This window comes from Ambystoma mexicanum, chromosome 1q, assembly GCF_040938575.1.
Source record: "Ambystoma mexicanum isolate Mex_15411 chromosome 1q, UKY_AmexF1_1, whole genome shotgun sequence".
Taxonomy (NCBI): domain Eukaryota; kingdom Metazoa; phylum Chordata; class Amphibia; order Caudata; family Ambystomatidae; genus Ambystoma; species Ambystoma mexicanum.
In genome coordinates this window covers 1469095345-1469121108 of record NC_090922.1, presented here as the reverse complement: position 1 = coordinate 1469121108, position 25764 = coordinate 1469095345, and the positions used below count along the sequence as shown (strand labels likewise).

Sequence of the window (25764 nt, the reverse complement as noted above, 5' to 3'; positions counted from 1 at the left end):
GTAAGTGTCTACTTGAACCACTGTGATTGTAAGGCCTCTGTGTAACCTCTTTTACTGCTCACATTCCCTCTTGAGATAAGCCTGGCTGCTCAGCTCGCTACCACAAACTGTGTAGTACAACTTATACCAAAGGTTGGTTTTGCTAACACCTGTAGTCCTAATTGTACGTGGTGGTCCCAGAGGGTACTTTATGCAATTCTGCCTAACAGGCGTGCAGAATAAATCATGCTTTCAGAACCACAGTCCTGGCTCTGGTAATCTCCCCCATTGATGGGTGAAACAACCTACTCACAGGTGTTCCAGCGATACACCTGGCCTCACATAGGGCTGCCCAACACACTGCAGCATGACTCATAATGGGAAACAAGAAATTCAACCACATTTCTCCCATCATAAGGGAGCTGCATTGGCTTCCCTTCCCAGCCAGAATACTCTCTAAGAATGTCTACATCACCTATAAGGCAACCGCCCCTTGCACACTAACCTACTTAGCAGCAATCATACGTAGCTTAGGTGGGTCACCCTCCTCCAGGAACAAGGCCATTGCTAGACTCGAGACGAGACCGGCGCACAAGGAAAAAACAGTAAACAGGCCTTCTCTGGCTAGGACCCTGCCTACTGGAACACATAACGGGGGCAATCCGGGCCGCCCCAACACGGGTTCAGTGCATGTATAAACACAGGACTTTACACTTCAGACAATACCTTGCATTCCCGCATCACTTCCTATCCACATGCCCAGTACATCCTGTGTCACATCCACTTTCTTGCCTCATATCTTCCTCTCAGTGAAACATACAGAGGTCCATTGCTTAGTAGCTAGGAACGCGCTACACATGCTTGACATGACGGCTAAGGGGCATGAAGGCCAAAGGACAAGCACGCTAAAAGCCATAAGACATGTAGCCGACAGGGGATGTAGGATCTGTTAGATAAAAGACAGGTAAGCCATGTTGTACATGCAGGCTAAAGGATATGTAGGCTAAGGCACTTAGGCTAATGGAAACGTTGGAAAAAAGGGGATATAGGATATGCAGGCGGTTGGACACATAGGCCAAAGGATATGTAGGACAATTGACATTTTGGCTGAAAGACATAGAGGCCATGGTAGTTTAAGGGACATGTAGGGCATTTCAGGCATGCAGAACATGTAAGCTAAGTGACATGTAAGAGCTGTGGGGAATGAAGGCCATGAAGGCTATATGGCATGTAGGACATACAGGCAAGTACATTCTTTTAATGTTTCTTATTGCTGATATATAGGCTGAGGCAAATAACTTGTTTGTTGTTCTAGACAGTTTGATTAACAAATATGCTCATGATTGTATGTGTCATCATTGTATTATGTCTTTTAGTACACGCTTTGAAGGCAGTTGTTTTGCTAAATTACTTTTAAAAAGTTAATAACAAAATCGACAGCACAGAAATAAAGTGGATTTACAAACAGACAGTTTAGGATTTTTTTTCTCAATGGAAAAAAGTGAATATTTTAATGTGTAAGACAGTTATGTTGAAAAACGCTAGTAAAAGCAGGATCATTTCTATAACATTTCCGGTTAATTGCATCCAAGCAAATTAGAGTATGGGACAGTCGTCCTGTATGTGCATCGGAATCTTTCTGTATCTCCTTAAAGACTCTTTGTACCCCTTCACTAAGATAAACAACCCCCATTCCTGAATCCCCTGCTGCTAGGGAATTATTTCATGATCCGCTATCAGTATCACCTCTGTGCTGCGGATCTTCTCCCTCTCCCTCCCCCTCTTTCGAGAGTTAATGCCCTAAACCCTACACAACCCTGTACGGTTTCAACCAGTGCTCACCGGGACTCCGGTTTGTAGCACAAGTGTCATTGAGTACAGGGATGTACAGGGGGTAGGCAAAGTCATCTCAAGAATTTAGAGAGAGAGAGCTTTCCTTCCTGCCTCCGTTGGAATCCACTTGCACTCTTCTACTGTAGTGTGTAGTTAACTTGAGCTAACATTAATTTGGATCCTTTCATTTATTTCCACAGGTTGGTCCAGCCCTTTGTCAGCATGGCCATCCTCTGCAGTGTACGGTGCACAAACAACCTTCTCCTCAACACTTCTCTTGTGGTCCTGCCACTGTTCCTTTATCCTCTGATCTGGTCGTTCTGGAATCATCTCTGTCTTTTCACCATCTTTCAAGCTCCCCTCCCACTTCCATCCTTTTCTGATCACCCCTCACTTCAAGGTTGCCCTGCTTCTCACCCCTATGGAACCCACTTCCATTGTTGCACCCCTCTATCTTTATTCCAGCATCCTCTCATTTTTCCCCACCAACGCAACTCTATCTTGTATGAGCCATTTGTGTCCCTCTCTTGTTCTCAATTGTTTTCCCTCTATTTACCGAGCCATGTTAACAAATATCCCTGCCTTTTAAATGGTTTGCTTTTAGCATCCTGGTCTTTATAGTCCTTCATAAATTTGAAGGAATTAATTTGAACATGCATTATGGTGATAATCAGATGTATTGCTCTCTGGGCAATGCGGCTTGCAAATGTTCTCGTATCGCTTCCCTCGGGCTTCCATATCTTTCTGGCAACATTGGTGTCTCCTCTGGGATTTGAACGGAATGATCATCAGCCATGTGGTGTTAATGAGTGTGTTCTGTAGGAGCCTTGTCTTTCCTTTGATGATTTATTTGCTCCTATTCTAGTCCTTGTTGAGTGGTTGAAGGGCCTGGCTTTTCAGATCCTGTTTGTTGTGACTGGTAGGTGGTGTTTGTCTGTATTTTGGCTCTGTATAGTGGATAGCAGGTCTACCTTCAGTGTTGGTGGCTGTGTTCTGCGAAAGCTTTGTCTTTCCTAATTGTTCACGTTCTTGTCCTTGTTGAGTGACTGGTGGTGCTGATGATGGTGGTGGTGGTGGTGAGGCTGGCTCTTCTGCTCCTCGTTGTCTTTGGTACCTGGATGGTGGTGTTTGACTGTGTTATGGTCTTGGTGGGATTCGTGTGGAGGCCTGGGAGGCAGAGTAGCAGACAGTTGGTCTACCTTCATCCATTCAGTGCCATTTGCTTGGGAATGCAATGTTCCATTCCATGAAACCTGTGAAAGAAGATTAAAATAGGAAGTGTTACTTATTAACAGGATATGGTTCACTCAACAGTCAAACAGTCCTAGGTGCAGAGATTGTCTTGGCAGACATTAGCTGATGTCTCAAGCCCTGCTGGTGTGTGTGCTAATAGGATTTCTTGCTGCTTTTGGTTGTAGCATTACCATTTCAGACATATTTTTGTGTCATAAAGGTACAGTTATTGCACCCGCACCCAGGGTTTGTGACTTTGTACATCCTCCCTGAACCTGCCCTCGATATGTTCCAGACCCTTGAAAAGCTGAACCACGCCTATCTTGCCCCTTGCTGTGTCCCCATGCGCTTTCCAAACACTCTTCTAGGGATCCCGGTCCTGTATTCAATTGTGCTCTGCGGCGCTCAACCTTCCGCTTAGTCCTTGCTGCTGGTTGTTTCTGTAGTGTGTTCTGTCCTACACCCAGACTCGATTGCTGTTGTGTGGACTCCGCTGAGGTAGCTGTGTCCCCTGCAGTGGTGCAACCCACCTCAGTCTGTGAGCTAGCTGTTCCACAACCAAAGCCTGAAAACCAAAGCAGTCTGAGGGAAGGACCTATCGCAGTGATTTGCTCCTGCCTGCCATACACCCCCTAAATTAACTCCTTGCCGATCTTGCCCCAAGTACCATTGCGCTTGACCCAGCCAGTATTCCCCCTAAAGTATTGTTCATATTGCCCCATATGTCTCCAAAAGACAGTGGGCCTCATTATGAGGTTGGTGGTAACCCGCCGGTGCTACTGGCGGGTTGCCGGCAACCCTGTATTACCGTTACCCACGCCTTATATCCCGGTGCCACCAGAATATCACAGTTACGGTAACGGTTACTCCCCATTTCCATGGAGTCGCATAGGACAACCAGGCCGGTAGGGGCCTGAAAACGCAGCAGGTCAGGCCTGCCGGTGGATCTGTGGCCTCTACCGGCATCGTTGTAGTATGGTTGTCCGGAAAGAGTGCTGGTACGTTGCTATTGGCACCTGTCTTTCCGCGCCACCATTATTTTAATGAGGCCCAGTGTAAATATGTGAAGTGCAAACAAGCCCCATGTTCTGAACGTCAATATGCAATTTGCCAGTGATTAATAATAGGTTATTGTGGGTGGGCTCACTCGCTCCCTGTTCTTTCTGGAAAATGTGTATAGAGGGTAATCAAATGTCCTACACGGCTATTCTAGGATACATATATTTGTAAACTGTGTCTTCCCTGTGTGAAATCTATAAAGCAGTTTATGGTTACCAGTCCCACCAGGTGATCATTCTGTTTTAAGAATGATCTTGTGTATGAAGGTAAAATGCACAGTGTTTCATTTGAACAGTTCCAGTTGCCTCTGTATGCAGAATATTCCCTGCATATTGTGAACTGTCTGCATTGCTCTGCCAGTGTAGTACTGAACCTGATGTAATTGCTCCCCATTGAGCTGTGTAAGCACCCCTTTCACACCATCTCATCCATGGCAGAGTAATCCGCTATCATTCTGCCCCGCTGTATATTATTCGCATTTACTTGCTTTTTATTATGCCAATTCTCTTTACTAAAACTAAGTTCTGTCTGGCATCCCTGGTGTCAGTAATCACCGCGTTGGGTGTACAGTATTTCTTGTGTGCGAACAAAGTCTCCCATTAACTCGTGTAATTTTGAAAGTGTTTCTTTTGCTAAAGATATTTCATATTAGTACCCGACGAGAGCGAAGCAGAATGCAACACGCATTCTGATTGGCTCTTGCCGGGTCCTTACCCGGCCGGGAATCTCTCCGTCGGGATTCCATGGCCTTTGTCCCCGGTGAGAGGCGTGGCAGCCCCTCAGCCAATGAGGAGGCTCGAAGCGAGGCCATCCCCGCTCCGAGCCTCCCCGCGGCTGAGAGGCTGCCTTCGCCCTCCGCCGGGGACTCGGGTAAGTCTTTTCTTTTTTTTATTCCCTTCCCTCCCACCGCCCCCCCCCCACAACTTACCTTCTTGTTCCTACATCCCTGGCGGGGGACGAGGGAAGCCTCCAGCCGTGTGGAGCCTCATAGCGGGGCCACCCCCACTCCGTGCCTCCAAATGGCTGGAGGCTTCCCTCGTCGGGGACGCAGGTAGGTCTTTTTTTTGTTTTGTTTTCTCCACCCCCATCCCACTCCCGCCTTCCAACCCCACTTACCTTCTTTTTGATCCTTTTTCGGGAGCGGACGCGCTGCGCTCCCGATGGCCGCCATGGAAAGGGAAAACGGACTCCGTTTTCTCTTTCCATGGTGGTGGCCATTTTCTTTGGGTTCTTTTTTTCTTCCGAAACGCTGCAGCGTTTTGGGACCAAAAAAAAGCTTTTAGTGCCCCGGTCACGCTATTTTTGCGGGCCGGGGTACTAATAGCAATATAACCCAAGCGTCGTGGACATTACCGACTCAGGTAATGCCCCGGGGCCTTCAGTAAAGCCCTTGCTTCGCTCGGGGCCTTACCTATGGGCCCCGGGGCATTACCTGAGTCGGTAATGCCCCCGACACTCGGGTTACATTGCTTAATTGGTGTTTCATTGCCTGTTGTTTTACGGGTTGTGCAGAAGTTCCCTAGTCTATTTGTTCCCATCCTGCAGGTCCACCTGCATTGCTGATTTGAAGTCAGCAACATTTATCAAGTGACCCTTTTTCCATCACACGCCAATCTACGAGATTGGTCACCATCAGTGGGGTGGGCCATAGAACGCTAATTTCATGGAGGCCCTTGCTAAGAAGAACCTTTGTTGGTCCAGGCACTCACCCAGTGAGGGCCCTTCAATTAATCTGCAGCTTTTACATAAGCGTCTGTTACCCTAGAAACAAGTGAGGGATCTATGTGATGACTGCGACCCCCATAATTACGACGGACGAAAATGCCAAACCTCTTCTTTTTTTTTTTAAACCCCCTTTACACCACAGACACACTGCAGCTCCCCCATATTACTACTATATACATAACCCCCCCCATAAATATATGTGGTGTAAGGTCTAAAACAAATTCAGAATTTCGGCTGTCGTAATTATGAGGGCGACATTTTGGGCCATTACCACAAGCAAGCGATATGAGCCTATTGTAGCATGCCGGAAAGAAGAGACCTCAAGGTTATGACTACCACCTACCATCAAGACCTCAGTATTTTCAGAGTTCTCCTGAAGCCAATTAGTTAGGCATCCACCCAATAAAGGAAGTTATGGAAGTTGTCCACCACTGCACCCCTGGTCCCATCCAAATGCAGGTCGGTCTGCATGTCACATAGGGATAGAAACTAGCCAAACAAATGAATGATAGAGGCCAAATGATGGACATAAATATTAAAATGAGGGGGAAAGCGAGGAACCCTGAGGGACCCGTTAGAAATTGACGTTGGTATGACCAGATAGAAAGGACAGCAACCACTGAAGATTGGAGCCTGTTACTCCGGTCTCTTATAAATGCTGGACCAGCATTGACTTGTCATCAGTGCCTAATAAGGTGTAGGGAGGATAACTACGAGGTAACGCGCTTGTCTTGGAAGCAGAGAAAACGCAGGCTTGAATACCAGCCCTACACATCCCAGCCCTACACATAAGAGATTGGCCGCCGGTATTAAGCGTGTTATAAAAGATTAATTAATAAAAAATGTCATGTAATTAAAGGATCAGTGGTTATAGTTCACCAACAGCTGCCCTTTTGCTGGGTGACGTTGTCAATGCTTCTATAATATACCCACATGCACGTATGTGGGATGAGATTTTATCTCCGTGCATGTATAACATCCTTTAGGAGTTGGGAATTTTTAGTGATGCCATCGGAAATGTAATGTTGTGACGTGAAAGGTGTGTTTTACTTTACCAGCAAAGAAGGAATACTGTCACGTTGCAAATGCACAGTTCCTATCATTGCGAGCAGAGGTGGGTACAAGTGTGTGCAGGGGAGCGTTATGCCATTTAAGGTGAGCGGGTTTTGCGGGGGTGTTTACCCCACATCCCTTAAATGCTATAATGGGTCCGGGGGTTGCGGGGTACCCCCGCATCCTATACATGATTGTGGCACAAAAAAAAACACGTCATTTTTGCCGCAATATTTTGCACTCGCAGCCATTTTCGCTGCGATTTTAAGACATGGAACCCTCGTACCCCAACAACAGATGGACCCAGGAGCTGGAGCACCTGGAGGCCAGCGCAGTACAAGCGACCACAATACTGTAGGACTCGAGATCAAAAAGTTCAGAAAAGGAAAAGGCCAGAAGCCGCGCCCTCTGAAGCCATGACCTGAGATTCTGGAAAGAAATCCCTGCACACATCAGGCAGGTACCGTCACTCCCGAAGTAGCCGGAAATACGTCTCGCCAGGAGCACTGCATATGCCTTCTGTAAGGAATCGCCCAGTGTCTCTGAACTCATGGCCCAACAATGAAGGCCCTGTTCTCTGATGCCCATTCCTCAACTATGTACAACATCTCAAATCGGTCCTCCCACCCCTACCTTTGATGTTCAACAATAATAAATTTACTGGTTAAACAGCGTTTGGTTGCTCCCTTGAAAGGTTTTCACAATACGTAGAACATTTTTCTTGCCAAACCTTGTCTACGGTCACTTTGTGTAATCTACTGATATATTTTGTTTGGTCCCTTTACATAAAATAATCTTAAAATTCACATTCACCGGGCACCCTAGTAAAATTGGTCACACAGAGTAGCATCGTAATGACCAGAGGAATGCCTGGAAACTCACAGGGCATGTTGGGACTTCTCCATAACCCCAACCATTGACATAAAAAGAACCACCAACCAACAGTTTCTACAATAAACCCCTCAATGCCTCAAAACATGAATCAATGCCCAAATCAAATGCAATATATCTTTGGGGTGGCTGTGCCTACCCTGAGGCAAACGATTCTCGTGACTAATCTCCCTGCCCATCAACCAACCTCTGAAATCCACACTCCCCCGTACTCGATGTGCACTCGCCAAAGGCCCCCTGACAGTTTCCCCTCTCCCAACTTCACAGGACAGCCTCCTGGAGCCACATGCCTAGTGTTTGAATGGGTGCTGAAGATTGAACATATACACCCAGCACCAGTTCTGCTGCCGGCCACATCCAGAGTGGAGCAAATAGACTTTACTCAAATCCATTTTGCACAAGGACTCATGGTGCTTGCACTTTCGAAAATGTGTCCCCTGGGAAAGAGGAGCTTTACTGGGTGGGTTCGATCCACCCCTTAGGATTCTTGTGTGGTTTCTCAAGGGTCGAAACCAGATGCGGGATTCAAGGCGGATCAGCCAATCAGAAGAGCTCAGGTGCATTGTGTGGTGTCTATCCTTTGTGATGTTCCTGCTGTGTTTTGATCCCTCTATTATCCCCTTTTGTCTGGTGTGTTCTTTAGGTCCCGTCTGTAATCTTTATTTTTTACCCTTTAAAAAATGCCACCTGGTAGGGAAGAGCAGTAATGTAGAAGCAAGAGAGTGGTGCTGTTGACCTCAAGGTTAATTGGATGTGCTGCTACAAAGCACAATATCTAAATGTATTTTATTATCTAATGCATGATTCTCAATGTCCAACATCCTATCAAATCTGTCGGTGTCTCTGCCTGTTCCTCTACAAAGAAATAAACAGACTCAAGTTACCCATAGCTGCCATAAACCAAGCAGTGGGTGTTAATTCTGCTCTGACAGTGTGGTGCCTGGCCTCTGTCAGTCGGTGTGAGCTGATGAGGAGCTAGTGGTGGATGCCACGGAGAACCACATGCTCCAGGACCACGCAGTCCTCTTCATCATGGCTCAGCAAGATGGTCTTAAAAAGGGGAGCCTGGTACACTGGGAGAGTGTAGAAAAAAGGCATGAGTGGCTCCGCTGGTTGGTAGAGCCAAACATAGTCAAGATTGTGTAAAAACTAAAGATTTACTTTTGCAATGTACCCGCCCATTGCAAAGTGTACATCACTTTTCCCTATCACTGCACCTGGCTCGCACATAGATCTTTATCATGTAAGGAATCTGTTGGGCGGTCTTACGAGCGATGAGCCTGGTGCTTCCTCCAAATCTCGGGAGGGTAGCTCAGCAAAACGACAAGGGGCACCACTGGTTCGATCCCCGGGTCCGCGACTAGAAACCTCTGGGTATTAAGCGTGTTATAAATAACCCATCATATCATATGATATATTTTTCAGCATTAAAATACTCATTCATTTTTTATAAAATGAAGCTGTTTCACGCGTGTGATTGTAGAGGCTCGGATCATCGGAACCCATAGCGCCCCAGCGGCGCTAAAAACCCATTCACACTACAGCCTAGCCAGAAGGCAGCTTAGGCTTGCCACTGCTAAGTGAATAGTACAGAAAGCCAAACAGCCTTTCAAATTCCTCTTTTTACTCAAAATAATTAGGGCAGTAAATCTTTTGTCAGTGCACCAAGGTTGTCATTGCCTAGAAAGTGCTTGTTGTTTCTTTTGCGTTATTTTGTGACACGTTGAAAAGCCTCAGAAATGGTGGGCTAGCACATTGAGGAGGAAATAGGTTTTCCTCCTGCAGTGGCATCTGAAGGCGGAGGTGTTGTTATGCATCAAAATCAAAGGGAAAGTAGAGGTGTCTGAGTTTCGTTCTTGAATCAGGGGATGGCGCTTCATCTTAGTTTTAGTCTTCATGGTCATCTGTTTCCAAGGAAATCAGAGATGTGGAATTCCCTGGAATCTACTCTTCTTCCTCATCCGTGGTTTTCTCTCTGTGTTGCTTGGCTAATGTCATATCTCTCTCTCCCGTGCCTCTGTTGGTGACAGGGCAGCCTCCTCCTCTGCCTCCTGAACTTCGTCCTCTGGCAGCTGATGTGTGTGCCGTGGTGCTGCATGCACAGTTACATTTCTTCCCGATGCACCAGATTATTTTGAGACATATTCCTGTGTTCTTTGCAGAGGAAGATATCTGTGGCTACCACTTGAATGCCGTGGCCGGTGCAAAGTACCACATACTATCTGGGCTTCTCCTGCACAAAGAGCCACTGCTGTAGTAGGTGCCTTCCTCCCCATCCTAACCCTGTCCCGCACCACGTTTGGGCATGCAGTAGATGCAGTCATGTTAATTTCATGCATACTTTCCTTCAACAAATGCATGTGGGGTTCTCAGTCCTTTGGACTGTTCCTCCGCCTAATAAATGCACCCAGGGATCTCAGTGCTTTGACCTTCTAGTATGCCTACAAATGCACCCAGGATCCTCAGTGCTTTGGCCTGCTCTTCCACCTAAGAAATGCACAGAAGCTTCTCAGTGCTTCAACCTCCTCTTATACCTATACATTAAACCCAGGATTCTCAGTACTTTGACCTTCTAATATGCCTACAAATTAACCCAGGATTCTCAGTGCTTTGGCCTGCCCTTCCACCTAGGAAATGCACAGAGGGTTCTCGGTGCTTTGACCTTCTCCTATGCCTACAAATTGCACCCAGGGATCTCAGTGCTTTGACCTTCTCCTATGCCTAAAAATTGCACACAGGGATCTCAGTGCTTTGACCTTCTCCTATGCCTACAAATTGCACCCAGAATTCTTAGTGCTTTGGCCTGCTCCTCCACCTAAGAAATGCACAGAGGCTTCTCAGTGCTTCAACCTTCTCTTATACCTATACATTAAACCCAGGATTCCCAGTGCTTTGACCTTCTAGTATGCCTACAAATGCACCCAGAATTCTTAGTGCTTTGGCTTGCTCCTCCACCTAGGAAATGCACAGAGGGTTCTCAGTGCTTTGACCTTCTCCTATGCCTACAAATTGCACCCAGGGATCTCAGTGCTTTGGCCTTCTCCTATGCCTACAAATTTCACCCAGGGATCTCAGTGCTTTGACCTTCTCCTATGCCTACAAATTGCACCCAGGGATCTCAGTGCTTTGACCTTCTAGTATGCCTACAAATGCACCCAGAATTCTTAGTGCTTTGGCCTGCTCCTCCACCTAGGAAATGCACAGAGGGTTCTCAGTGCTTTGACCTTCTAGTATGCCTATAAATTAAACCCATCATTCTCAGTGCTTTGGCCTCCCCCTCCACCTCCATAAAGCATGTGGGGCTCTCATGCTTTGGCTTTCTACCACATATAGTAAATCTGCCTTCTATTCCTAAAAAGTGCACAGGAGTTGTACTGCCCCTCCACCTACAAATCACAGCCGCCCTCCACAAATCATGTGAACTCAAACCCTCTTTTCCTGAATGATTCCAACCCAATTACTATCTGTTAGGGTGAATTCTCAGAAATGTGCTAATTCCTCTCTACCTTTGAGACCACCGGATTTTAGGACTTTTAACTTTTAACCTGGAGTAAGAATGTTTTTCCCACTCTCTCGTGTATTTTAATCTGATTTTGAACACCATGTTTCTTGTGTTTGTGGAGTCTGACAAACTCCATAGGCATCATTTTTTACACTGTGACACACAGCACCTTCAGTGCAGCGGCACAGGGAAGTCTGGTAGATTTCCCAAAGGTTTAAATACCTTCTCTGGGATAAACTAAAGTTTCCAAGAGCAGTAAAGTGCAAAGGAGAAACAAGATAAATAATAATAAATAAATAATAAAGGCAACAAACAGTGGTAGTGCAGCCAGCAATTGGCAAGTTCTGGGTGTAAGGCAGCAGACAGGGTATAGGAAGAAAAAAAGGGGGGTGAACTGTAAGGGTACAGACACAGACCCCAGTGCAAGGAGTGGCCTGGAGGCAGTCCAGGAGGGTGGCAGTCGTGAGCAAGTAGCTGGGCCCAGAGGACAGAGGGTGGCCAGGTGCACGGTGCCAAGAGAGAACAGATCAGCAACTGTACTGAAACTCTGAATTCATATCGACAGTGAAGCCCCGCAAAGGACAACTTCTTGCTTTGAGTTGGTGGGACCAATCAACTCGAAAGTAAGCCACCCGGACATCCTCTTGAAGCGGGTTGAAATTTCCACTGCAGTCGCTGCTGGAACCGAATAGCCAGGGAGAGGAACACCAGATCGTGTGCGTAGCTTTTAAGCTGGCCAAGAGCTACAGAAAGATCCCCCTGACTCCCAGGAAGCATGACTGACTGAGCCTGACCAACCTCAACAGAGTGCTGGACCCCAGATGCAAGGAAAGCCCATCTCGATAGCTAGGAACCGCGGAGTTGCTATTTGCGGTAGACACGAGGAGCTGAAACACTGAAGTGCCACTTGTTTGACCATCCCATTGCAGTCCTCCCTCTTGTCCCCACAACTGAGGCACAGGAACACCAGGATATGCAGAGCTGCACAGGAACAGAAGCCATCTGGTGCACTTTTCTTCAACCTAAATGTACAATACAGTCTAAGAGAACTTACCTCTTGTTGTGCCACCTTGCTTGATCTCAGTTGAGACTTGAGGATGTTTCCAGTCTCACTGCGCCAGCACAAAAGAAAATAGACACTCCTTAAGATGCAGATTTATTTACGTGGTACAGCCTGCATTCACCAAAGTCAGTTGCTACTACAATGAATGAGACAGTGCGGTGCATGTGTGGGGATCGGACACGTCCGCTGCAGACCACCAGGGTAAGGAAAACTCCCCGGTCCCTTGGATCGCATTAACACATCGCCGCACGCTACAATTATCTATTAACATTGCGGCACGCTATAATTACTTATTTACAGTGACAGAGCTTTAGCAGTCAGCACATTAGATTCTAAATACATTTGTTTACTTCCCTCCACCCACCCTTTTTCTCTATGCCTCGTCGGAACATCTTATTCAAAGATTATCCCGTAACAGTCGGATCATTAATTCTTCACCTTCCACAATAGCGAGGATATATATTCATGTACGCTCATTATATGAGTTTAATCCACATAATGGTGACCTTTAAAGCGATGTAACACTGTTATTTGTCATGATCACCTGCAAGCTTATATATATTTTCTCTAACCTTACATTGTACTTTTTAGTACAATCCAAGTACGCATAATTTCATGTACAAGAATTCCATGAACTGAAGGTATTTTAACTGATTTTATTATTGACTTGAGTATCATTATGGGACGATTCATACATAACTTCATACTGAGAGACACATCTGTAAACGTCTGACTAACGGATTGTTGCCGATTTGTCTCTCCCCCTTGTCTTCTTCTCTCCTTTTTTTTATTTTCTTTCCCCTCTTTTATACCCCATTTACTTTTGAATCGTGAATTTACTGCACAGCCCTTTGCAAAACTACTATGAAACACGTACGGTACCACATCTTCATACAATTCCTTTGTGTACTAATACCAATCGTCATGATGACATGCAATGTGTTAAACTATGTACCCGTTTGATTGAATTAATCCATCTGATCTATGTTGACTGAAATGTTGGTTAACAATCAATGTGCTTTATCTTAAATGTGTTTCAAAAATATGGTAACCGATCTATTAAATGGGTTGGTATACCGTGCTGGCTACCCTTGTGGATATAGCTATGCATACCAATTACCTTATTTCTCATGCATCATCCAAATTTGGGGGAAAAATTCAATATCATTGACAAAAATCTCTTTTTTGTTTACCAAAAAAATACCTTTTTTACAAAATATTTTTTTTTAATATCATTTTGTTATTTTTGTTTTTTATTTTTAATTCTTCTTTACAAACCTGTTAACTTCTCAATTGTATTCTGTTTGTTTGAAATTCAATTTTAATTATCATGTACTAGCCTCAGAGGAAGAGCCAGGATTGCTCGAAACATGTGTCAGGCTGTAGCACGTTCACCTAAATAAATCTGCATCTTAAGCAGTGTCTATTTTCTTTTGTGCTGGCGCAGTGAGACTGGAAACATCCTCAAATAACCTTAATCTTACTGTGGCGTGTTTGGGCAACGTACCCACATTCTCCAGACACCTGCTGCCTCCCTCTTTCCTTATACGTTGATTGCAAGCGCAGTGTCCCACCTGGCTTAATTGCCAAGCTCCTATTGTCTCAGTTGAGATTTGTCTCGGTTGCTCTTGTAGAGTTGCTTGCATCTTCTAATACTCAAAGGCCTAACAGCTTGTGACCCTACATTTTATTCTACTTTTGCTACAAAGATTTCTAAAACATTGTGCAAGACTTTTACTTACCTGCAAGAAGTGCTTCAGTTCACCTTGACTTTTGCTAACTTAACATTGGTTGGCCTGGCTCCCTGAATGACTCTTCTCTTCTCTGCTGAGCTGATGTGTTTTGCCTTCCATCTAGGAAAGGGTTAACTCACTTTGCATTGGTTATCTTTTTAAAGTACTTACCTGGTTAAGAATAATTGTGTGAATACTTCTCTTATTCTGAAACCTCTTTTCTTTGGCACTCCTCTCAAGTATATTCTAAATGCAACAGTGATGTATTAATGTCCACAACACCCTAACTTTCAAAGTCACCTGAGGCTGTAGGAAGTGTACCTGAGCCATCCCAAATGGGTATTTGCTGATTTAGAAAACTAAGAGTGTGTATTCTTGAAGTGTATTTGTGTGTTGCTTTATATTGCTCCCTTCTGAAGAAGTCTTATTCAAACTTATTTTTCAATTAAATTAATAATTGTATAATGAAAAAAACTTGAGTGTAAGAGTTTACTTGAAGACTTGTCACTGTGAATCTCTGTGTAAATCCCCTACAGCTCACCTTGACCCCTCTTGAGATAAGCCTGGCTGCTCAACACTCTACCAACCTGTGTAGTACAGACTTATCCCAAAGGTTGGGTTCCTATTGCCAGGAGGTCAGGGTTGTTGTAGTGCACCCAAAGGGTACTGCATATAATCTTGCCTAACACTATTGATCATCTACTATCAAATTCATACTACTCTAACCTACACTATCCTAGATACAATCCCATTACCGAATAGGCCTGGCCACTCCGGTCGCTTCAAACACCAACCATTGGCTGTCCAGAGTTTCTATTTGCCTGTCTATGTACGCAAAGGGTCAATTCCAGTAGAACTTCCTATCTACAACATCAGGTAAAACATGCAGTTTAAGATGGGCAAACGCAATGAAGTTCTATGGGTACCAGATTTGCCCAATTTCTCCCGGTCATGCTTACTTCTGCACATGAGGGACATGGTTTTGCCAGCGTGATGAGGAATGGAGTAAACTGGTTTTGCTGCATGTTCATCTGGGACCCTGTCACTTCATATTTTGAATCAAAGCAAGACACCAGAGCATGCAAAAAGGTTTTTCTTGTGTACCTGTTTATGCAACAAGGAGCCAAAGCAATGTTACCCCACTTTTACTAGGTGAACGATGGGGCTCGGGTTGAGGCGGTTTGTAGGTCAGATAGCAAACACAATACACAAATCAGGCGGCCTAGATGGTTACCCATTTGAAAAATAGTTATATTAACACAACCTCTTTGGAGTGATAACTTTCTCTCAGAAAGTAATTTATATAGTTATTACAGGTATTGATAATGTGCTTTGCTCAGTAGGACAAGTGTAACATTCTTATTATGGCTACAATATATACTGGAAGTGATTAGAAATTAATATTGTGAACTTAACAGACAGTGTACAATGTTACTAACATAAAGAGAATCTTTTTATATGAATTTCTGCACTGAGAATACACACCATTTTGCAGGTGCTTTATACTACGACTCCAGTGGCCCCTCACACCTGATTATGCTGGATAGGGCTTGTAGTCCCAAGCACCAGGAGAGGCAAAGATGGCAGAACCCTGTGCCAAAGGCTGTTTGCACACTGCGGCATTCTGTGCAAACGCACATTCACTCCATCCTTTCTGGATTGTACTTGGACTTGATATTTACTAGAGAAGAAATACTTAGTTGGGAGAGAGATCAGAATAAACGGTGTCAAAAATGTGTTCAGTCCTGTGTGTTCAGATCCAATGGCCAGGAGGACCGAAATATGTGGGTTAATATTTGGGAGCAGTGCTTTGGGGTCCAATGTTCATGTAGTTTGTGCTCTAGTTAAATTCTGAAATAAACAAAAGCATAAGTCACGTTAACGTTCCTCTCTCTGTTATTTCATCTTAAAACAGAGCCTCTGGAAAGAATTATGAGCGCAGTGTTTTAGCTCTCAAGAGCTGTCTCAGGGGGATAGCTCAGCGCCACCCTGCTCGCCCTGGAAGCAAGACGACACAGAGCAACACGGGTTCGATCCCCAGGTGCGCGCTTACAAACCTCTGGGTATTAAGTGCGTTATAAACAATCCATCATATCATAAGAGCAGTCATCAGGCTGCCCTCCGCGACCAGCCTTTTGCACCCGTGTAGAGATGTCGCGAGAGCCCCGCTCTCGCGAGATCTCGCCCGCGCCATCAGCTCCGCCCCCGCGCGCTACACGCACATTACGGGACGAGCTGAGGACGCAGACAGCGGCGTCTTCCCGGCTCCTCCGAGCACGGGACAAATTTAGCGTTCAGCTGCACTCTTTGAGCTACGGCAGCCCAGCCCAAGTTGGCCACGTTGGCCCGTAAGATCCTGGACACTACTTATGCAATATCTTATCCAGAGTTATCAGGAAATAAAGCCCTGGTGAAATCCCTGCCTGGCTCCTGTCTTTCTTCAGGCATTAGTATACTGCATAAATTGGCGACGAGGATCACCACAAGAAACCGCGCAGAAACATGCAGGGAGCCACACCGCCGCCACCCTTTCTACAAATGCCAGGTAGGCCTGCCATCCCTTGGTCACAATGGCAGCCCCTGTTCACAACGTACGTGGAGGCAATGGGTGGATCAGGATTTTCAGCGGTAAGACGCAGGGCCATGCTACTCAACGCCTTAGGGGTGGAAGGGCAGAGAATATTCGAGGGCCTTACCCCGATTCCAGTAGAAGACGACAATGATGATGAGTTCAAGGAGGCGGTTAGAAGAATCATTAAGAGGTTCGCCAACAAAGAGAACACTGTACTCCATAGAATAAGGTTTTACACTCGTAAACAAGAGCAGTCCGAACCCGTCGATGACTACGTCACGAAGTTAAGGGAACTAGCAGCCCTGTGTAACTTCGGCACCAATGCGGAAAACCGCATATGTGACATGCTAGTCGTCCACACCAACAGTCGGAAGGTCCAGGATAAGTTCATCCTCGAAAAAGAGCTACAGTTAGAAAAAGCCGTCGAAATTGCCAGAGCAGTAGAGGAAACTGCAGGAAGAAGGAAAGAGTTTACAGGTGCCCAAGTTCCCACTGAAATACAAGCGGTGGGATTCCGTCCAAGAAAGGAAAAGTTTGCACCAGACACGAGAGAGGCAAGAAACAGCAAGAGAGAACCCCTCAAGTGTCATAGGTGCACCAGCACCAAACACCTGGCTTTTGACAGAGAGTGCCCGGCCAGAGACAAGGAGTGCTCAGTCTGCAAACGGATAGGACACTTCTCGATAGTGTGTCGATGGAGGAACAAGAAAGTCACAAGCCTCACCTCAGAACACACAAGGGAGAGGGAATCCTCGTCAGATGAGGAGGGTAGACCCACAGTCATAATGGTGAACAGCACCCGAGCCAGGAGAGAGAAACCCCACTGCGTGATCAAAATCGATGGAAGAGAGACAAGGGTCATGGCAGATTCCGGGTCGGACCTCACCATCCTACCCCTTCAGACATATAAAGACATGGTGGGTAAAGAGAAAGTGGAAGTACTCACCACACGACACAAGCCCACAGTGTTTGGAGGGGCCTCAGTCGAACTGTTAGGGTATATCAACGGCAAAGTCGAATTCAAAGGAAGAGAAACCATCACCAGAGTCTACTTCAGCCATGAAGGGCCTGCAGTTTTGGGCTGGGATGATCAAGACAAGCTAAAAATCAGACTGGATCCCAGCACAGAAGATCAAGTTCTATCAGTCCATACGAGGAATGAATCCGTTGTCGAGAGCGATTACCCAACACTTTTCTCGGAGGAGCCGGGGCACATTAAAAGTTTCATTCACAAGATAGTGCTCAAAAGAAATGCCGTCCCTGTCAAGCACCGGGTGAGACCAGTACCGGCCACAGCAAGGGACACCCTTAGACAACAGCTAGACAAAATGAAGAGGGAAGGAGTGATAGAAGAAATTGAAGCGTCCGAATGGCTGAGCCCAGTCGTCCTGATAAAGAAACCCCAATCACAGGAATTAAGGGTGTGCATAGACCTGCGCAGCCTCAACTTAGAGGTTATCACGGACAATTACCCGCTCCCAAGCATAAACGAACTCATATTATTAATGAAAGAGGCCAAAATATTCTCAAAACTTGATATGAGAAATGCATATCATCAGATACAGCTCCACGAAGAATCGAAACCCCTTACAGCATTTATCACGCCATTTGGCACATTTCAATTCACTAAAATGCCTTTCGGGCTATCATCAGCCGCGTCGGCCTTTCAGCGCATGATGGACGTCCTACTAAGGAAGGTCAAAAATGTGGTATATTTTCAGGACGACATATTGGTTTATGCAAGGGACAAGCAGACGCACGATACCACCCTCAAAGTGGTTCTCAACAAACTACAAGATGCAGGAGTGCGCTTACGTCACGAGAAATGCTCATTTGGAGTAAAAGAAGTTGAATATCTGGGGTACAAAATTTCGGAAAAGGGCATCAGCCCTAAACAAAATCTTATGCAAGCCATCACCAAAGCTCCTGAACCCGCCACCAAAGAAGAGGTGAGGTCTTTTCTGGGATTGGCTGAGTACTATGCGAAATTCATACCAAAGTTTTCAGAAACCACTTCACCCCTACGTGATCTACTCAAAAAAGGGATGAATTTGTGTGGAGAGAACCTCAGAAGAGGGCGATGGACACCATAAAGCAATACATCATGAAAGCTCCATGTCTGCAACCCTTTAACCCAGACTGGGATACGGTCATTACCACTGACGCCAGTGCGTACGGACTAGGAGCAGTGCTAACGCAGAGGAGAGGTGACACCGAACATGTGGTGGCCTTTGCGTCGAAGGCACTATCAGAGGCGGAACAGAACTACTCTACGATTGAAAAAGAAATGCTAGCATGCGCATGGGCAGTCGAACATTTCAGAACATATGTGTGGGGCACAAAGTTCAAGCTGGTGACAGATCACAAGCCGCTCATTCACATGCTCAGCCCAGGAGGCACCAAAACATCCACGCCCAGACTAGCTCGCATTGCAGCGAAACTACAGGAATACACATTTGAAATCCATCACATCTCAGGATGGAAAAACTCGCAAGCCGACTGCATGTCGAGACTGGCAGAGAACAAAGACAGAGCTACCACATTCCTACACGGAGAATGCATTGTCGCATCCATCTCAGACATAAGGGACCCAGACTACTTGGAACTCAGTGAGAGACACTGGGAAGAAGAAGACGGGAAGGACCCCATCATGGCCAAGATTCGCAAATGGATCAAAGAAGGCTGGCCAAATGAGAAAATTCTGCCGGAAGGCATGAGACCATATTGGAAGGTGCAAGATGAGTTGTCGGAAACAGAAGGCATAATCATGAAAATGGATCAAATCATTCCCCCCACAGGAATGAGGCGCACCATACTCTGCAGGGCCCACGCGGGACACCTAGGAAACACGATGACTCGCCGCAGGGTGAGAGAAGCTTACTGGTGGCCGTCTATGGACCAAGAAATACGCACCATGATAGAGCGCTGCCATGAATGCCTAAACAGTGACAAAAGACTGAAGGTTCGACAAGCACCTCTCATTCCCACGGAGATATCAGAAGCAGTATGGTCCAAAGTGGGCATAGCCTTCATAGGGCCCCTGGAGGCGATGGAAACGGAACACAAATACGGCATAGTGCTGGTCGACTATTTATCCAAGTGGGTCGAAGCCGAGTTTGTCCCGAACATAACCACAGAGACTGTCATAGAGGTACTCACTGAAATATTCCAAAGGGAAGGTCTCCCCAAAGAAGTTGTCACAGACAATGGAGTGCAACTAGTGTCCAAAGACATGGAAGCATTTTTGAGAAAAAACCACATCAAACAAAAGAAAGCGGCCTTATATCACCCCCAAGCGAATGGACTTGTGGAGAGGGCGAACAGGTTCATAAAAGGGGCCATCCAACTGGCAACAGCTTCGGGAATGGACCCCCTCAAAACTACCAAAGAAGCCATAGTGGCCCACAGGCTCACGCCTAATGGAATTACTCAAATATCCCTGTTCAAAATGTTGAGAGGGAGGAGTGCGGCATCCACCCTCATTCCACCATGGCTAGCGAAAGTAAGGGAAGATGAAGCAGTTGACATGACAGAAGTGGTATGGCGCATGGAGAGGAACAAGTCACGCATGAAATCGTGGAGTGATGAAAGAAGAAGGACGAAGCAAGCGCCCAGCATAGAAGAAGGGGACTGGGTCAAAATCAAACTGCCAAGAAAGGACCAAGCCACAGGATCCCGGTATAGTCGGCCCATAAAGGTAACTCACAAAGGAACCAATCACGTCCGCACAGAAGATGGGCGCACGTGGAACTTTGAAAGGGTAGCATTATACCAGCGAAGGCAAGAAGAAGAGAGGACCCAAGAGACACCCCACGTAGAAACCGAAAGAGATGACTGGAGAAACGAGGAACGAGAAACAGAAGGAAACGATGGAGTAAGAGATGCAACTGAAACTGAACGGGAAGAACCCAGTGAAAGTCCAGAACCGGAGCAGCAGAGACCATGCCCTGCAACCAGTGAGAGGCCTCGAAGGGAGCACAGAAGACCGGTGAGGTACAATGACTATGTATTACAGTGAACCCTTTCCGCCTTTGGAAAAAGGGAGGTGTGTAGAGATGTCGCGAGAGCCCCGCTCTCGCGAGATCTCGCCCGCGCCATCAGCTCCGCCCCCGCGCGCTACGCGCGCATTACGGGACGAGCTGAGGACGCAGACAGTGGCGTCTTCCCGGCTCCTCCAAGCACGGGACAAATTTAGCATTCAGCTGCACTCTTTGAGCTACGGCAGCCCAGCCCAAGTTGGCCACGTTGGCCCGTAAGATCCTGGACACTACTTATGCAATATCTTATCCAGAGTTATCAGGAAATAAAGCCCTGGTGAAATCCATGCCTGGCTCCTGTCTTTCTTCAGGCATTAGTATACTACAACCCGTGATGCTCACCTCCACAGTGGTGTTGTGTTGGTAGAAGGTACAGTTCCCACAGAAGTCCTTGCTGTGCGTAGTACGGATGGCGGCCTCCACGTATGGAAAGTGAAGAAAGCTGTATGGCAGCCGGATGTGGAACGTCAGCCGGCCGCACCTGGAAAACAAATGCACTTGTTTAGCGATACTCAACGTTTCTAAGTGTGAATGTAGCACAGATCATGCAGACGAAAAAGTTGAAAGCAGGGCAGGTTCCACCGTTCCAGGGGGTTTAATGTACTCAACGGATGTCCCCGAAAGGTCTTTCTAAACTGTGGATGATTTTGGGGTTGACGATAATGCCCTGGCGAGCGCTTACATTGTTTTACAGCAAAGGTGTGAAGGCGGGGTTGCCCGAAAGAAAAATGCCACACAGTAAGTGCTTGGTGACCCTCTGCCATGCTGTGCAGTGCAGTATGTGTAGTGGCGACGTTTATACACAGAGCTTTTTTGAGAAGGCACACTTGTGTAAAGAACCTACATGTTAGGAAACAACACATCCATTAAGTCATACAGAAATCAGATTGTATCGTAATTGCACTTATCGTGCAATTTTCCGAGCACTAGAGCACTTTGTTATCGCCACACACACAAGTGATGGGAACCTAGTACGTGGGGTGGTGAAGTACGTTTACAGAGCTTGGCTGGGAAGGCTACGTCACCACAAACTGATTAAGTTACCTATAAATCAGATTGTAACTTTATTTCCTTGTGTCACTGAGAGGTTACTGCACTTTATTCTGCACTTCTCTGAGAACTAGAACACTTTATTATTGCCCTAAGGAAGGGCTCTACTAAGCACTTTATACATGTTTTAGGAACATTATTGAATGCCATGGTTACTCAAACTAGAATCTGTGATTTGTACTTTGTTTATTTGTGATTGAGACGGCAAACCATGAAACGGGATGTTGTTTTATCCAGGGAGTTTTTTTAAAAACTTTTTGTTTACTGTCATTAGTTTTACGCAATATTTGAGCCATTGGATAAGTAGCGTTTTTTAATCAAATTTCATGCATATGGTTTTATGTTTTTCATCATGTATTACCTTAAGACATACAGTCGGATAAAGGTTTATGATTGATTGTATTTCTATAAGTGACATCTCGTGCTCAGGACATGCTTTCAAACATAACTAACACCCCTCCCCAAAATAGCAACAACAAAATGATATGTGTTTGTACAATGAGAAATTGTGATGTTCCTTTGGAATTTGCCTTGTGGACCTGCTTGGGTATCTGCATTCTCGCTGCAGGTCCCCACTCCCAGGGATCTCTCTGTTCCCATGCGAGGTGAGCTACCATTGCTGCCCTGATGCTCTGCCCCGTGACCCACAGTGTCTCGTGGCCAGGGGTGTTGCTACGTCTGGAAAAGATCAGGGGCTAAGCTAATGTCTGGACTCAGGGCTAGCTAGCCTTTTGGTTGTAGTCCCTGAGCTTCTATCCGGGGCTACAACCAGAAGACCTGCGGCTATAGTCCTTTTGCCCCCACCCTAGCAACGCCTCTGCTCGTGGCTGCTCAGGAGGCATTTCCCTGCAGGCCTCATCATCTTGCTCCTCTCTCGCTTGCTCTACCTTGCTCCTCAGCCCTGTGATCTCCTCAGCCTAGGAAACCAGCAGGAGTTACTCGTGAAGCTTTGTCTGCCATCACTATCTCTTACCACTGATGTATTTGTATTTATTTGGTGTTTATATACCGCCTCAATCCAATGCGCTTAACGTAGCAAAAGTATAAAAATGGCACGATAGTAAAGAAATAAAGATTGACATTGGGAGTCTGGGATCAACTTGCCTGGATCAGAGGAAGTTTCAGCGATTTTCGGAATAAGGAATAGGTAGTGATAGAGCGTAGAGAAAGAGGAACAGCATTCCAGTGGAGAGGAGCAAGGTCAGCAAAGGTGCGAAAGCACGATTGGGCACAGCGGTGGCTTGTACTACAAGACGAAACTGAGAACTAGAGCGAAGGGAGCGGGAGGGAGTGTAGACTGAGACCAATGAGAAAAGGTAATCGGGAGTAAGACCATAACCTGATTTAAATACCAAGCAAAGAAAGTAAAATGTAAGCCGTGCATGAAAAGGAAGTCAGCCTTTTTAATGATGCCTTTTTTTTTTCAACCAGACTTTTTATAGGCATTTTGTAAGTCAAACACGCTTCATGCAATATTCATGTCATAATGTAGAACGAGCAACAAAAAAAACCAAAAAAAACTGAACATCAATAACATGACCTCAAGTGAGGTGAAGGGATTCGGGGATGGGGGGAAATATTCGGGCCTGCGATCTGGGAGAGGGATCACTGCAGTCTTGGATGAACGCTACAGGGAATTGAGAACTGAGACTGGTGGTGGCTGTGGGCTAGGCTGCTGCAAACGAGGACTGAGGAGACTAGTCCTCCCTTGCCAACCATCGGAGGGACGGCGGCTGTCTGGTAATCCCAGGAAACTTTTGCACATAGTCTAGGAAGGGGGACCAGGTCCTACAAAACGTAGCCTTGTTACCAAAACGGAGGGATGTGATCTTCTCAGCTGCAGCAATGTCCCAACACTTTGCCCACCACAAGGAGGTCGATGAGCCCTCCGGAATCTTCCATACCCTGGTCTAATGATGCCTTTTTAATGGTCACTTTCCATTGCCGAGTTTCAAATTGCATGCATAACTTGTGGTGTGGGTGTCTGTTCTGTACCAGCAGTGCATCACCCGCCTCCACGTTTACATCCTTCATCTTGAGCTGCACTCTTTCCTTCACGTTTCTTTGTACCTTACGCCGGGGTGTATAACCGCTTCTTTTATTCTCCGAGCTTGCCTACAGCTATGTGCTGTAATGGCGGACTTAACCTTTCTGCTCCAGAAACAGATAACTCACACCCAGACAGGGATGTGAGGCTTTTCCTGATTACATGCAATTCACTGTCCTCATGAATATTCCTAAATCAAAAGTGGCCCTTGTCCAGCAGTGGGTGATGCAATTTTGGACAACTGCTTGTTAAACCAGGAAAATAGGAAACTCTTACAGTCCACCCCTTGAAATGGCATGTTGGAACAAAGGAAATTCGGCAAACCATGAAACGTGAAGATCTTGGGTATTTATAATGCGCCTATACACAGCGTGTTTCAAGGCGCTGTAATGCTGGCACAACCACCTGGGCCGATGTTGATGATATAAACTACACTACCGGGCATCGAGAATACCCATTATTCACCACCATGAATTGCTGGTCCTTTACAACGGTACCAAAATCCATGCTTAGGGATTGGTGAATCATGCTAGAGATTCAATGGGGGAAGTGTGAGCAGTTGAGTGACATCATTTACAAGTCAGCATCATGTTATTGACCTTCTCCAGCCACGGACACCTATTATTTTCCGGTAACCAGGCTTTTGTCTTGATAGCACTCTGGTAGCCTACAGACACCAGAGCAAAGACCTGGTCCACCGGGACCGATGGAATAACAATCGGAGCACCCCTCAGAAGAAGACCTTCCCCTGAAGTGGACAGTTCTTGGTGGGCAAGTCCCAAACCTTTTAACAATTGTCTTGCTTCTTCTGTGCGAAGAGTTAGGTGTGCCAAAATGTCCAACACTTGCCTGTTTTGGGATGCTTCATGAACACTTGAGATATAAAATAAGGGGTGCATCTGAACTGACGGTCAAAAGTGCATTAGTGTTCCGAGTTTGTAAGTCGATTTGTTATCACACTGTTGTTTTCAAATGAGGCTATTATTGCAAATGTTCATGCACTCATCGTTAGCATTGGCCAGCGGGATAGTATCTATTGACATGGGTGATAAAGTGGACGTGCTCTTCTGTCCACACTTCTCACACCTCTTTTGAAGCCAAGGATGCCACTACATGTCTGGTGAGATGATCCGATGCCCTATAGCACAGTGTTACTCCATATTGATTTCAACATGTGGGCAGAAGACAAACAAGACAAGCAAGCAAGGTCATTGCTAGCTGCTCTGGATGCCATTGGCTACACTCAATGGACTAGGAGTCTTACCCATGTCAGAGGACACACGCTCGACTGGGACTTGACACATCACCTGCATATCATAGGTGTTGTGGCAAAAATCCCTGTCCTAAAACTCTTAGGTCCCGATTCATGGAATTCTTTTGCACAGTGAAAAGTGACATGCTAGAAAAGTGACTTTGCGCTGCTGACACAACCCCTGATTCATGGATCAGTGCAAAGTGTATTTTTCCAGTGCAAAGTGTATTTTTCAGTGCAAAGTGACTTTGAAGGAAACATTAACCAATCCCAGTGCCTCGTCTGTTGCGCAGCTAAGAAGTTTGTCTTTAGCCTCTGAGATGACATAGAACTTGCTGAAGATTGGTGATGAATGACCATTTTAATGGCAGAGGTTAAGATCCACCATGAAGAAGAGATTTACCCTTGGTGGCATCAATGGGGGACCTGATTCGGGAGTTTCAAAGCGGGATTTGGCCCTAACATTAACCAGAGCCCCCATGTCAATAATGACTTGGATGTTCTTGGATTGGATGTGCACCTGGCACTGTGTCCATCTCCTTTTGCTGGTACTGGTGCTGCAGACTGTGAAGATAACTAAGTCACCCCAACAACCCCTTGATCCCTTGGTTAATTCAACTTGGTATTCCCTCCGATTTCCACCCTGGGCACGTTGGACTTGCGAGGGCTGGAATCAGTGGGTTTTGATGCTTTGAGTAATGGGAATGCTACCTTACACACCTTGCCATAGTGCTT

The 25764-nt window shown here is 46.1% G+C and overlaps 1 pseudogene; it reads right to left on the bottom strand.

The window, feature by feature from the left end:
- Nucleotides 1-1451: 1451 nt before the first annotated feature.
- LOC138549708 (selenoprotein Pb-like) overlaps nt 1452-25764 on the bottom strand; it is a 47657-nt pseudogene continuing 23344 nt past the window's right edge.